Source organism: Scardinius erythrophthalmus (genome assembly GCF_964197995.2).
Source record: "Scardinius erythrophthalmus genome assembly, chromosome: 14".
Lineage (NCBI taxonomy): Eukaryota > Metazoa > Chordata > Actinopteri > Cypriniformes > Leuciscidae > Scardinius > Scardinius erythrophthalmus.
The window spans coordinates 34523261-34538452 of record NC_138234.1 but is presented as its reverse complement, the minus strand read 5'-3'; positions in this window follow the sequence as shown (position 1 = coordinate 34538452).

The window sequence follows — 15192 nt, the reverse complement described above, 5'->3', positions numbered from 1 at the left end:
GCAAATTTTTTTCAGGATTACGCCGAGTTTCTTGGGGGAACGCAATAGTTTTGCAAGAGAACGCAATTGTTTTGCAGGATTACGCCGAGTTTCTTGGGGGAACGCAATAGTTTTGCAAGAGAACGCAATTGTTTTGCAGGATTACGCAGAGTTTCTCGAGGGAACGCAATAGTTTTGCGAGAGAACGCAAATGTTTTGCAGGATTACGCCGAGTTTCTCGAGGGAACGCAATAGTTTTGCGAGAGAACGCAAATGTTTTGCAGGATTACGCAGAGTTTCCCGGGAGAACACAATAGTTTTGCGAGAGAACGCAAATGTTTTGGAGAATTACGCAGAGTTTCCCGGGAGAACGCAATAGTTTTGTGAGAGAACGCAAATGTTTTGCAGGATTACGCAGAGTTTCCCGGGAGAACGCAATAGTTTTGTGAGAGAACGCAAAGTTTTTGGTGGAACGTAGTAGTTTTTGCGAGAGAATGCGAATGTTTTGCGGGAGAACAGAGTTGGGAACGTAATACTTATGTAAGAGAATATAAAAGCATTGAAATGTGATTCCCATCTCATGCTTTTTAACATCAACATGCCCCCTTAGGGGCTTCAAAGAAACTTGCCTTCCAGAGGCTTCGGCAAGATCTACATTCAGATTGACAAAATTATATTTGATGTTAGGATAATTAAAAAAAATACCATGATGCTGACGCTCCCCCATGATGCTGCACCCGTTCAACCATTAGCTTTAGCCAAACACAACATCCAATTGCCCTGAAAAGCGAGAGGGACTAAAACAACGTTTTTCCTGTGGGCACATCTAATCAAATTAACAATGAAGAAGAAGTTGTGACATTGCCTTGTCCTGAGCGAGACGGAAGGGCCGAGTTGTGATGGCCTGTGGCCGCCTGTAGAGATCTACTGATAGCGGCCTGAGAAAAACAGGCTTGCACGTTAATCCTGCCAGGAAACTAGAGAGAAGAAGAAAGGGACCGTCTTCAGCCCTTTCGAATCTACAATAATAACTAGCTTGGCTCAGCGCTGGTCCTAATCCAACCCAGGCCTCGGAACCCACTGAACAAGTGACGGGACCTGTCTGGTTCCAGTTATAGGCCCGCTGGAGGTAGCACAACAGATGGGACCTTATCTACGGCTGGGATCGCTGCTTGCCACACATTCTTAGACATCTCGGTAATGCCGCTGTTGTTAGCTAATGCTAACTTCACGTTGAATTACATGCCGAATTACCAATGCGATTCCAAGTCGGGCTACAAACACATGCAAAATTGTTTCATAACCACACACCTAAAGAGCTCCCATAACAAGCATGTTATTAGATGATGTTTCGAGCATATGGCTTCACATGAAATCTGAGGAATAGCAATGCGTTAAATGTAGCAAAACGTCACTCGGCTCTTAAGTTGTGCAGTTCGCACGGTCCAAGAAAAACAACCTCATAGTGCTAAATGTCAGTAAAAATCGCTTTTCCAGTAATTCTATGTGGAAATGAAACATAATACATGGTTGTAATCTTATTGGAAAAACGATAATGAAAATCTGTATTTAAGCTAAAGAGAATGGTACTTACCATAACAACAACAATAGTGTTGCAACTCGTCTTTTGCCCTTGAATTATCTTATTTGCAAATAATAGCAATTTATTAAATTCAATGGCACATCATAGAATTAATCCAATTAGCATTTGGGTGACATGATGCAATTTTTTTGTCTAATTAGTTAGTTCAAATATCCATTATGAATTGAAATCATACATACAGTGAATTGAAAACACCTCTTTGAATTCAAACATGTCTGGTTGATACAACTTCCCTAATTTTATAATAAAGAAAAAGCTCAGAATAACCTTTTTTAAATTGCTATAATATAAATAAATAAAAACATTAATAATAAATACATTTAATTTAAATTTAATTGCAACTCCCTAAGAATATTATGAATTCATGAAATTTGTAATATATAATATTACAAGGTAATATACATTACCTTGAAAAAATATCTAAAAACTTAAAGTATGATTAAGATGTGTACACTCCTTTTCAAATGGTATGGAAATGTTTTATTATTATTATTATTATTATTATATTTTTTTACTGTTACACCACATTACATTTTTTACAGTCATTAAACTTTTCTTTAAAATGTTAAAAGGTTTTTCAAAACCATATGAAACCATCATGAATACAGTACCTTTCTAAAAACCTTGCAACATGGTTTTAAGCCAGATTTTTAAAAGATTTTTCTTTTTTGTGTGTGTGGACAAATCACAAACCCATTTTAATTGATTGTTCATTAAATAAATATTATGCAAAATATAGTTTTATGGGTGACAAAAAATATTAATGGGCAGTAAATTTTCTCAAGTTAGCTTTGATGATTCGTTTCATCAGTTATACCAGTGTTGACCTGTCCTCGGATGTATTTACAGTATGGATGTGCGTGTTTTGCATATCCATCAAAGCCAACCGCGGTAGAAACACAGAGCTGTCCGTTCGGCACGGAGCCACGAGCTTTCGTGAATATTCACCAGGTCATCACTCCTTCCTGACAGGGGTTTAAAGAAGGCTAAGCCAGAGGAGCCGCTACCTTGGCCTGGGTTACTGCTCTTGTCAGAGGCCCAAAAAAATTCTTATCAGGCCCTTAATAATAGAGAATTATTTTTACATGTTATTAAATCCTGTCACTCACGGAAATACCTGGAATACCGTCTGTGTTGGAGCTGTTGGTGAGTGAAGCCCTGTGCGGGGCGAGGGAGTGAATGGTGCGGGACAGCACGCGCTGGATGAGCGCCAGCTGCTCCGCTGTGGGGGTGAGAAGTTCACACTGGGATGGTCCACCAGGCCGGACGCCACACAGACATGCTAACTGTGAAGCGCTAACCCGCTGCTTTGACTGACACCGCCGTCATTTCAGTCTGTCTTTAATTGGTGGAATTGTTGACCTGTTCGCTTGCGGTCTCGCACTGGAAAAAGAAGAACTGTTGTGAATATCACAAATGCATGTCCTGGTCTTTTAACTAAAGACCAAAACAAAAAACATCAAAAGACAAAAAAAACAACTTCTATTTTAATATACAGTAGTCAACATTTGAAGTGGATCAAAAAAAGTTGTCCTGAGACACGAACGGGTATTGTTCAAAATTCATGTATAACTTTGATGAAAGGTTTTGATCTTATTCCTGTGATGGAAAATCTGTATTTCCAGCATCATTACTCCAGTCTTCAGTCACATGATCCTTCAGAAATCATTCTAAGATGATGATTTGATGCTCAAGAAACATTTCTGAGTATTATCAACAGTTGTGCTGCTCTATATTTTGTTGTGGGAACCATGATAGCATTACAAAAACTGAGGTAAGAAAGATTTAACCCTCAAGTTGTGTTCAGGTCTTTTTGACCCGGAGGGGATTTCCTTTTTCCCAGAAAATGCTAGTTAACGTTATTGCATTGGACTACAACTTACAGACTTTACTCACCCAGGGTATAACTACTTCCACACAAAAAATTGTGAGAATTTTTTTTTTTTTTTTTTTTTTTTTTAAGACCTTGTTACACTTGTGGTGTTCCCAGTCGAAAATGACCAGCCTACAAGAAATGGCTTATAAATCTCTCATTACTCCACCAAATATTGGATTCAATCTTTTTTTTTTTTTTTGCCAACTTTCTTTCAGTTAACACAGGTTTTGTATTTCTTGAAAAAATAAATACAATTCTAGGAAATTTGACCAAATGAGGACCCCGGTTGCAGGAACTGAGGGTTTATCTACATGAAATGCTGAGAAAGTGATTGTTAGCAATGTGCCGATGTTTGGACACTTCCATCATGTGGAGTCAGAGTGGGTGTAGATTGTTTTCAAGGTGTTTCAAGGTTTCCTTTTGCTGCTGTTGTCTGATCAGTGCCGAGAACCACTGCCAACATACACATACACAACAGTGGCATTCTGGACAAATGCCCACGAGGGCAAGGCCACCCAGTGAGAGCAACTGTGACATTGGCATGGCACTTCTTAGAAATCGTATTGATATTCCACAAGGCACAATACCAATGTCTCATAGTAATACCACGTAAATACCACGATATAACAATAAGATAGTTATTCTGTACATTAGTATTCTTTATATTCAAAGACATCATGGTACTGTCACTATACTACAGTCCCAGGGTTGAATTTAGTTTTGTGGGCTTTAAAACCACCGTCTACTGATTTTTTTTTAAAATTCATTATTTATTTTATATTGTACAACACAATCCACTGGAATACTGTGGTTGGAATATTCTTTTGAAGACACACAAGTCAACAAGGCCGAGTCCTGTTTATGGTGATCAGTGGTCACATTGGGGTATAGCGTGTAACCAGGCGATGTAAGAGGAGAGTTATTGTAACACTTCTGTCCCGCGGTGTGCAGCTGAGCTGGCAAACGTCCTGCCAGCTGTCACTGTTCCTTTGTGGACAAGACCAATGGGACCAGTGCAAATCCTGCTGGAGACAGTGTGACGCTCAAACACTGACACACACACACACGACAGCAGCGGTCTGCTTGATGCTAAATACCTTGAACTCAACACAGACATGTTTAATTAACCGAACAGGAAATTAAACAGGTTATATTAAACATTTGGGGTTGTAGGGGCTGGGAACTAACAAACAAACATTGCTATATAAAAATTGTGGAAGCTGCTAGTAAACATATTTATCCATTCTCCCGACACCACACATATTTTATAATTTTCAGTCTAATTGTCAAAAAATGTATGTCATTTTACCAAAAATAGAAACTTACCAAACATTTACCAAAATAACGTTTGAAGACACATTTACTGTTAACTCTTTCCCTGCCAGCGTTTCTTAAAAAAAAGTTGCCAGTCACCGCCAGCATTTTGATCATCTTCACATCATTTTAATGGCCCCCAGGATATTTTGTTGTATGAATATCTGAACATGCAAAATATTAAAAACAAAAACGTTTTATTCTAGTTTAATGCATTTTTTTTATCAACACTTGAATGTGGGCAAGTTTCATAAAAAAACAACAAAATTTTGAGCAAAATATGAGAATTTCCCATTTTGCCAATGACTGCATCCAGATCGGATTCAGAACGATGATGAAAACACAGATCAATCAACACCCCCAAAGCTTCACACTCCTAGAGCTCGTCCTGAGTCTACATTTCATTGGGTAACATTAGGCAGTTTTGATTAATATGCTGTTTAATGTTGTTGATCACGTTATTTTACATATGCATGATTGCATATGATATCGCTTGTTTCTGCTTCTTCTTCTGAGATTCAGTCCTCTTTCAAAAGCTGTGTCATAGCGCCCCCTACAATATAACAGCAAAAACACGAAATTTCAGTCAATGGCGGGGAAAGTGTTAAATAAATTACATGATTTATTTGTGTAAATAATAAACGCATAGCTAGGATGCTACTGTAAAAGCACATATCTAGAATTAGTCAACTCATTGTGAGGTCTGGAAAAGGTGTGTCTTGAGAGACAACCTTTCACCTGGGAAATAGACTGATGGCAGCTGTCTAAGCAGGCAAATGTGTAATGGACTGAACTGTTTGAAATAATCTTGTCCACTAAGGAGCCAGTGAAGAGGCCTAAGCATCATTTCAGATGGACTAAATGGGATATTCAGGAGATGCAGTGATCCACAGCACGGAGAGCAGTCAGACAAACATCAGAAAACTTTTATCCAAAGCAACTTACATTAAGTTTAAAGTAGACCTTTTTTTATTCCACTGGAATCAAACCCATGGCCATGCTCTTCTGCTCTTCTGTTTGAGCTGTGACCTTTAATTCCTATATTCAGGTGAACGTCGAGGTTCCACCACAAATGAGAGAGAGTGTGAAGGTTTTGAAAAGTGACCCCACGGCATTGGTTGTTTACTGACCACAGGGAATGTGAAGAAGATCAGGGGTGTCCTGGAGGGCCACTGCTCTGCAGAGTTTAGTTCCCACTTCAATTAAACACACCAGCTAATCAAGGACCAGGCCAGTGTGTTGGAGCTGCCCCTATTGGTCCTCCAGGAGCAGGTTTGGACACTCCTGAAGAAGATAATAGTGTAAACCCAGAGGTAATCCTGCATTTTAGCACAAGAGCCTTAAATTGTAATGCAGGTGGCTACAGTTTAGCCCAGGGTTCCTCACATCTGGCACTGGAGGGCCATTGTCCTGAATAGTTTATTTCCAACCCTATCTGAGCAAGCTAATCAAGGTTTGATCAAAGCTCTGCAGGGCAGTGGCCCTTCAGGACCAGATTTGATGAACGCTTGTATAGCCAGTAGAGAGAGACCTACTGTAAGAGGGGTGGGATGTTGGCTTTGTTGACCTTAATGTGGACTAATCGTGATGAATTGGAGTTTTGTCAGATGGGAGTGTGATGGGACTAGACAAAGATGTATTCTTCATAGAGGAGATCGAGGTAAGGCAGAGGATAACATGATATCACTCATTGCAGAGAAGAGGGATTGGGTTCAGGAGGGCAGGTGGTTTGTGCCGTATGATATGTTGTAGTATGTTCTTATCTGGGAAGGTCTCAAATAAGGTTAGCAGCACAGTGGTTGGCATGTGGAAAGATATTGTCAAAGGTCTAGGAGAATGAGTTGTGCATGATGGCCACTTCACTCATAAAGTGTGACTCATGTGGAAGCATTAAGTGTGAGTGGGGGAGGAGATTGACAAGGAATGACAACAGCTTCCCCTGAAACACTGTACCTGCCCTCTTGATCTCAATTGCTCCCTTTTCCTTCAAGAAATATCCTTTGATCATCTGCTTTGCCCGATCTTTTTAATGACAATTCATCCTGTGCCTAGCGGGGGTAGCCTCATTAGACTTGATGCTTGAGTCAAAACTGATTCTGGAATGGAAATGTAATTCTGAAGAAACCTTGCATCAAAGGTCTTTGTGGGTATTAATTTCCTTCCATTTTCTCTGTGGGGGAATAGCTTAGAGCAGAGGTGCTTAATCCTGTTGCTGGAGATCTTACTAGCAAAGTTAATGTCCAACCCTAATCAAATACACCCAAACCAACTAATTAAGATCTTCAGGAATTTTTTGACAATTACAAACAGGTGTTTTGGAGCACGGTCTGAACTGAACTCTGCAGGAAGGCAGATAAAAAAAGGTCAAAGGGCATCAGGTTGTAATGAGAGGGTGAAATTCAGGGTAGAGGCAGCAGTGTCTGCAGATATTTAAGAAAATTAGTCGGTGGATTATCGCAAGATGATTGTTGAAGAGGTGGAGGAGGGTTACTTGGGCTGAAAGTTGACCAGGTGAACAAGAATGGGTGGGAGGACAAGAAGGTGACGAGAGGGAGGCAGCAGGAATGAGATGAAAAAGTGGGTGTCTCTTGAAGGTGGGAGGCTAATATAGACTTTAGATTTTAGACAAAGGCAAGACCCGCTTGCTTTTCTGCCTTGTTGCTTTGACAGATGTTTTTATCCAAAGCAACTTACAGCACATTCAGTGTATACATTTTATCACTACATATGTTCCCTGGGACTCAAATCCATGATCTTGGCATTGCTAGCACCATGCTCTGCCAGATGAACTCCTGGAGGGCCACTATCTGGAAAAGTTTAACTCCAATCATAATTAACACACCTGAACCAACTATTCCAGATCTTCAGGATTAAACTTCCAGGCTAGGGCTAAACTCTACAGGACATCGGCTGTCAAGGAGCAGGATTGGACTCTCCTGAGCTACTGGATCCAGGAACCAAACTCTGCAACAAGAGAAGTGGGAGCGGGAGCCTAACCCTGAAATGCTGAGGATGATCCAGTCAACTGGGATCTTTGATAGCCACTGCATGGAATTCAAAAGACTTGGTTAAGATAAGGAATGGGACCATATTTCAACGATGATGAATTGAGTGGACTTGTGAAGATCACAAGAATAGTGATATTTTCAGGGGTTATCCAGGTTCCAGTAACATCAGAAAAGAGTAGATACATCATTTTGGCATAGTTTGAGAATGTGTGCTGCCTTCACAATGAAGAAACAGTTTGATGGACTCCTGAATCTTGAAGGTTAGAAGTTGAAATATGTCCTTATCTGAGAAAGTCTTAAGTTTAGCAGCAGGTTAAGGTTAATTAGGTTAAAGTCAGCATACAATATTGTCAGAGGTCTTGGAGAAAGATTTGTGAATCACTTTACTAGTGTAGGATAGGTTGCTATCAAGTTCAAGTTCTTATTTTGATTACATTAAAAATATAATTTTCTGGGTTATTCATTAGAGTTTGTCTTTGGATTGAATATGAACTGTTTCATTGAACCAACTAGTCACAATGTTTCTGATTAGTTTATTTGTCTTTTATTTGCTGTCCAAATTCAAGTTACAGTTGAACAGCTATAGTAGTTTTTCTGATCTTTTTCACAATCAATCAACTCTCAAACTCTTGATACTTGACAGACGTGATTGCCAATGTAGTTCTTACTTCCTTTAGATTGTGTAGCTGTGTTTATATAGCAGAAGGAAATCAAGAAAAGCTCTATGAGCAATATAGGAACGACCTGGGGAATACTAGTGATGGCTTGTGCTGGCCTTCATCACTGTATGTCAAACCTCTGGCGCAATTACACTGCAATAAATATAAATGAGCGACAGATGACATGACATTGTGACATATTTATTGGCTCAGACTCCTATACAAACTCCAGATCTCCATTAGCACGCTCTTAGGATGCAGCCGGGCTTTTAAGACAGTCATGGAAGTGACATTCACCCTGACCTCTGCCCTCATGTAGATTTGTTGAGATGGTGGTCACCCATGGGAAAGACTGTGACTCCATTAAGTGTTGCAATCAGGGTAATGCACTCAGATCTGTGTGTGTGAGGTAGAAAAAGACAGACATTAAGAGAGGAAAATTGCCTTTGAGTGTCCATCTGTATCTCATTTCAGGGTTCGAATACTTTAACGACAACGAATAATGTTAACCAAGACTGCAGCAATTGGTGAACTGGAAGTCGATTTAGATAATGTCTGCTAGATAACATTTAAGATTGGTTAGTATATGAATAGTGTAAGTTACATGAAAAAAAAAAAAAAATGGTATACATTGTCAATAAAGAGGCTTAATTTTATTCATGCAAAAACTAATTTCTTTACAGGTTTCGCAAGATTATACTGCACTTTATTGACATTATTAGTTGACATTAGTATTGAAAATATTCTCATTCTGAATGCACATCTGAAACAGCACAAAATAAACATTTTATATTCAGTTTTGTTTCAGTTTTCGTCACAGTTGCGCAAGGGATTCATCTTGGTAAGTCTCAGAGCAGCAGTCGGTAAGTTTATATATTAAACGACTCAAATGAAGCTCACTGTAAGGTTTTAATTTCTGCTAACTGATGTCTCCATCTTAACTGACGGGCTCCTTTCATTAAAGATTAAAGGGGAGCAGTGAGCTAATGCATGGTAAACTCGGTGGCCTGGCCTCAGTGACCACTGCGTCATCGCTCAGCACTGCCACTCAGCTAACGAGCGGCTGCCGTCGGTACAAATGAGAAAATTGATGACATAAATGGTCATATTTCTGCTGTTGATAGACAGCTGACCCTCGGCCCTCTGGGAATGACAGTTAGCATGAGGCGAAGTAGAGAGAGGGCCGATCCACATCATCTGCAGGTTATTAGCCGCTGTGTCTTACACACATACATTTTTTCTTTCCCTCCCTCCCTCAACACTTTCGAAAAATCCGATTAAACTTGGTATACACTTTGGATTCTTTTTAAAACATTACTTTTTTTTTTTTTTTTTTACATAAATCCCATGTTTTTTTTGTCAGGGACTATTAAACAGAATACAAATAAAGTCTGTAACTTACCCTTAAATGGATCATTTAGTCAGTCCCTACTTAGACGTTTTGACCTGTATGCAAAAATGTATTTAAATAATAATAAAAAAATCAATTTATAACTGATATTCCAACCTGATCTCACGGCAATTTGTATGCATTTTACGAGGTGGCTAATTCGAATGAATTCATATGATCTCGCTCGTACAAATTCGTACTATTTTTGCTATATCGTACATATTTTATGAGTTGCCCAATTTGTATGAATGACCTACCCCTGACCCCGCCCCTAAACCCACCCATCACTGGAGTTTAGACAAATTGTACGAACTGGTCGTGAGATAGTGTTGGATATTCATGTAATTGCAATGACGTTTAAATTAATACTTAAATTGATTTACCAAAAACTTAATATTTAACTATGTACTACTTTTTTGTGTGCAACCCTGTTACAAAATGGAACATTCCTTAAAATTTCAGCAGGACAGAAGTTACATAAACAGTAATTTCTCTCTCTCTCAGAATTATCAATTGAATTTATCTAATTTATTTATAGAATTTACCAATTCAATATCAATTAAATTTTGGTCCCAAATATGTAGCTTCTATTTAGAGCTGAACCCAACCCTATTAAGTTATTGTCAGACAAAAGAAAAAAATCAAATAAGCTATAAAATGTAATTTATAAAATTAATGTTGATGTTCATTTAATATTTATTGTGAAAAAAACCCCTCATAAATCAATTTTTAAAATGTATATAATTATATTTATGGTAACAGAGTTTCTAAATCAACTTCCTTTTCCTCTTTACTGAAAAAAAAAAAAAAAAAAGATATTTTGTGCACTATTCATGGAAAGTGCCACTCATACATACTTTTAAACCCTGCCCTGGGGGAACCAAAACACAGCATTCATCTTCCAATCCTTTTGCACTTCCCATCTCGTGCCCTCAACCAATTGTTTGTTTATTCTTGCGTTTTAAATTCTTGAATTTCACCTTGTCTTACCTGCATTAGCGCTCTGCAGGAAAAGGATCAAACTCCATGTCTGTCAGGGCTGACTTTAAAAAGGGGTTTTATTTTTTTCTCCACAGACCTTTTGGATGACGTCACCATGGGATCTAATCCCATCAAAGGCAGGCTGGAGTGGTCTGTAGATGGTGGACGAGGCTTTTTTTCATGCTGCCTGGAGAGTCAAACAAAGCACATATGGTGTTGAAGAGATGAGATGGATAAGACGCATGGTGGGGTATAGACAAAGGCTTATGGGAAGGCAGTACTGTTTGATTTTCAGGACAGTGTGTAAGAAATAGTCATCAAATAGTTCCCTTACAGATCTACAGCACAGTTCTCATCTGTAGAGTGTGAAATATCAGTAATAATGTTTTAAAAAGAAGAAACATTGGCTCATACTCTGGCTTCTGAGAATCTACTGAGAGATGAAATCAATGATTGATTATCAATAGGTAGAGAACAAAAGGAAGTAGTGGTGAGGGATATAAAGGAAAGGAATTAAAAATGAAAGGAAAGCATGTGTTGAGATCATCTTTTGGTGCGGTGGAGAAGGAATCGGAGTGATGCAACAGACTGTATCTAACATGTCATACTTGATAATAGGCAGAGCTCATAGTAAAACTAAAGCACATTAAAAATAATAATAATAATAATATTTGTAAATGTATTTGTCCCCGAAAAATAATTGAATTACCCATATTGTTCCAAATCTGTAAGACTTTCTTTCTGACAGCAGATATTTCAAAGAATGTTTTAACCATGTTGGACCATACAATTAAAGTCAATGGGTACCAAAGTGTCACTGGATCCCTGGTTTTCATTGTATATATATATATATATATATATAATTTAAACTGGTTCTGAAATGTATACAGCTTTGGAACAACATGAAGATTCGGCCATCACTTATTCACCGGGTGTTTGCAGTGAAAGGTGTTTGGCACTACAGAAGTTCATGCATTGTGTATTGTAGCCCGAGTAAAACACTGTATTGACCAATCAGCATCCAGGAATGCAAATCTCCCTACTATATTAAGGCTACGTTTACACGTGGGCGGCTATTTTCATAAACGGACATTTCACCCTCTTCATTTTCAAAAATAACATTGTGCACACCTGTTCGTTTTCAGAAAAGTGCTCGTTTGCACGAACCCATGTATATATGCCGTCAAGAGCATGCCAAACCTGTAGTTGGCAGTGTAACGAGAAGCTCAAGCCCACGTTAGCCTGAATCTCAGACACAATCAGAATCCCACAGCAACGAATCACTTTCTCTTTTTCTTTTGAACAAAGATGGCGCCAGGATCATCATTCATTCCAAATCTTTACATGTAAACGTGCAAACGAAGTTTTCCAAAATCTCCACTCTGGCCGGACTTTTTAGAAAGAATCGTTTTCAGAGGCGAATTCTCCGTTTGCGTGTAAACGAAGGGCACAAACGAAGGGAAATGTCTTTCAAAATAACCCTGTACGTGTAAACGGGGCCTAACACTGGTCTCTGTCAAGTCACGTGTTTAGTAAACCACTTCCCACTCAAGTCAACCTAGACTTCCAATCTTTGTTCCATTTCACTTCCAGTGTCCTCCAGAACTCTTCCTTCTCAATGGCACATTGTTTATCCGCTCTTTGGTTCATTTTACAGGCCAGATGTGACTGCTTGCAGTTAATTTGTTTTCTGTGCAACATATTTGCACAGAGCTCTGCTTGTGTGCGTGGGAAGCTTTTTGGCGACGGCCGCTGTCAGACCGGCCTCTAATGAATCCCATTAAATCATGCACTTTGTCATTATGCTGCCTTTAAGAGCCAGAAACTCACTTTAGCTTTACAAGTATGCAACCCCCATTGTGAGTGAATGCTACGTTGAGGAAAACAAACTACTTGACATCAGTGGACTCCTGCAATAGAATAAAATAAATGCATTGAGTGTCTTCTCACTTGGCAAACAGGGATTAGAAAGTTTGACACGCGAGACTGCTGTTGCCAAACTTTAAGTTGATGAGCACCTTCCAATGTCTACAGCATGCATAAACAATCGAAAGACCTGGATTCATCACCATGTCATCTGCCAAGAAGGGAAACGTGTGTTTAAACAATGGCTCGGATAAAAAGGGTGGACTTTACACTGAGCAGACCAGCCCAATCAATCTTTTGGTCCACCACTTTCCAAAAGCTTGTCTCCTTGACTGTATCCTTCAAATAAAAAACAGCAAAAGGAATCATGTGTAAGATAAATTTGCTGATGATGTCCACTAGTGTTATTTTCCCAATTTCAAGACACATCAGAGCGTGTTTTGTTGTGTCTGCAAATTTCCCCATCAGTACAAAGAAGATTTGATAGATGGTAATGCTGTGGACACTTCACACAAACAGATCCATTGATCTCTAGTGTCCAGAAGTGTTTTGTTTCCGGGGTTGGCATGCGGCCCAGGCGCCAATCCTTCGGCTGAAGATGGTGTGACCTCAATGGACCAGAGCCGCAGTGATGTCTAGATGGTAAACCTTGTTGACCACAACTCACAGAGGATAAACATTTTTCAAGGTTAGGGTTGAGTCAGCATTTGGGGTCCCAGACAGCAACAGGGAAACATGTTTAAACAATGGCTCAGATAAAAAGGGTGGACTTTGCACTGAACACACCAGCCCAATCAATCTTTTGGTCGACTACTTTCCAAAAGCTTCTCTCATTGACTTTATTGAGTGTAAGATAAATTTGCTGATGATGTCCACTAGTGTGAATTTCCCAATTTCAAAACACATCAGAGCGTGTTTTGTTGGTTCTGCAAATTTTCCCATCAGTACAGAGAAGATTTAATGGATGGTGATACTGTGGACTCTTCAGACGAACAGATCCCTCTATATCCAGTGTCCAGAAGTGTTTTGTTTCCGGGGGTGGCATGCGGCCCAGGCGCCAATCCATTGGCTGAATGGTGTGGCTCCAATTGATGGTATAAGATGGTAAACCTTGTTGAGCACAACTCACAGAAGATACACATTTGACAAGGTTAGGGTTGAGTCAGGGTTGGGGTTGCTCTCAGAATTAATGAACAAAATGAGGCTCTGTCTCAAATGTTAAGGTCTTGCTATGGGTCCACACATTAGTGACGTAATGGCACATAAGAGTGTCAGGTAGTTTGCTGGGGAATATCATGGACCAGAGCCACATTGCTTTTTTAGATGTTAAAATTCATTGCACAAAAGTCTCATTACATTTGACAAGGAATGAATGCCCCATATTAATTTTGCAAGACTGAGGGTTATAATGGTCATGTCCTGAATGCTGATCTAAGGTCCTGCAGTCCTTCTCTGGGTCGACATGTTAGTGACATACTGCCGCTGTCCGGTAGTAATTGCTCTGGAATCCTGTGGACTAGAGCCGTAGTGCTTTGTGTAGGATCAACCTTGTTCAGCAAAACTCTTAGAAGGTATACACATGACAAGGTAGGGTTGGGGTTGCTCTGTGACTCGTTGAACACAAACCATGAATGTTACATGTGACTTTTTGCAAAATGAGGGTTACAGCCACGTAATACTGTCAGGTAATAGTTTGATGTGGAATCCCATGGGCCAGAGCCACGGTGCTGTCTAGATGGTAAAACTTGTTCAGTGAAAGATTCATGCACGTTTGTCAAGGTTAAGGTTGAAGTCGCTAATGGACTCAATAAATATAGAAACCTCAATGATAGCCCATCTGACTTATCACAGAATGAGGGCTACCATGGCCTTTTCCCAAATGCTGCCCTAAGGTCCTGCAGACCTCCTCTGAGAAGTAGCACCACTGATGGTTGAGGTTGCTTTGGGTCTCAATTAATACATTGTACAAACGTGCATTGGATCTCACTGGACATTTCACCGAATAAGAGTAATCACAGCCATGTCCCGAAAAGTCTTGCGGTGCTCCTTCAGATCCACATGTTAGTGATGTAATGTTGCATACTGTCAGGCAGTAGTTTGCATTTGTGAAATCCCATGGATCACAGCTGTATAGCTCAGCAGAAATCTTACGAGATATGGAATTGACAAGGTGAGGATTGGGAATGTTGTGGGCCTAGACCAAAGGTTGCACTGAGGGTCTAAAATCTAAAACAGTGGCTCGTAACTCTGGTCTTGGGGACCCACCGCTGTGCACATTTTGTATGTCTCCCTTGTCTGACACACTCAGTTCAGTTCATGGAGCTCATTCCCGATGAGCTGATGATCTGTATCAGGTGTGTTAAAGAAGAAATGCAAGATAAAGCACACCAGCCATGGGACAATCCGGTTCCCGGAGGGCCATCCTCCTGCACAGTTTAGCTCCAACCTTAATGAGACACACATGTACCAGCTACTCCCAAGTCTTCAGGAGAAGTAGAAACATTTAGGTAGATGAG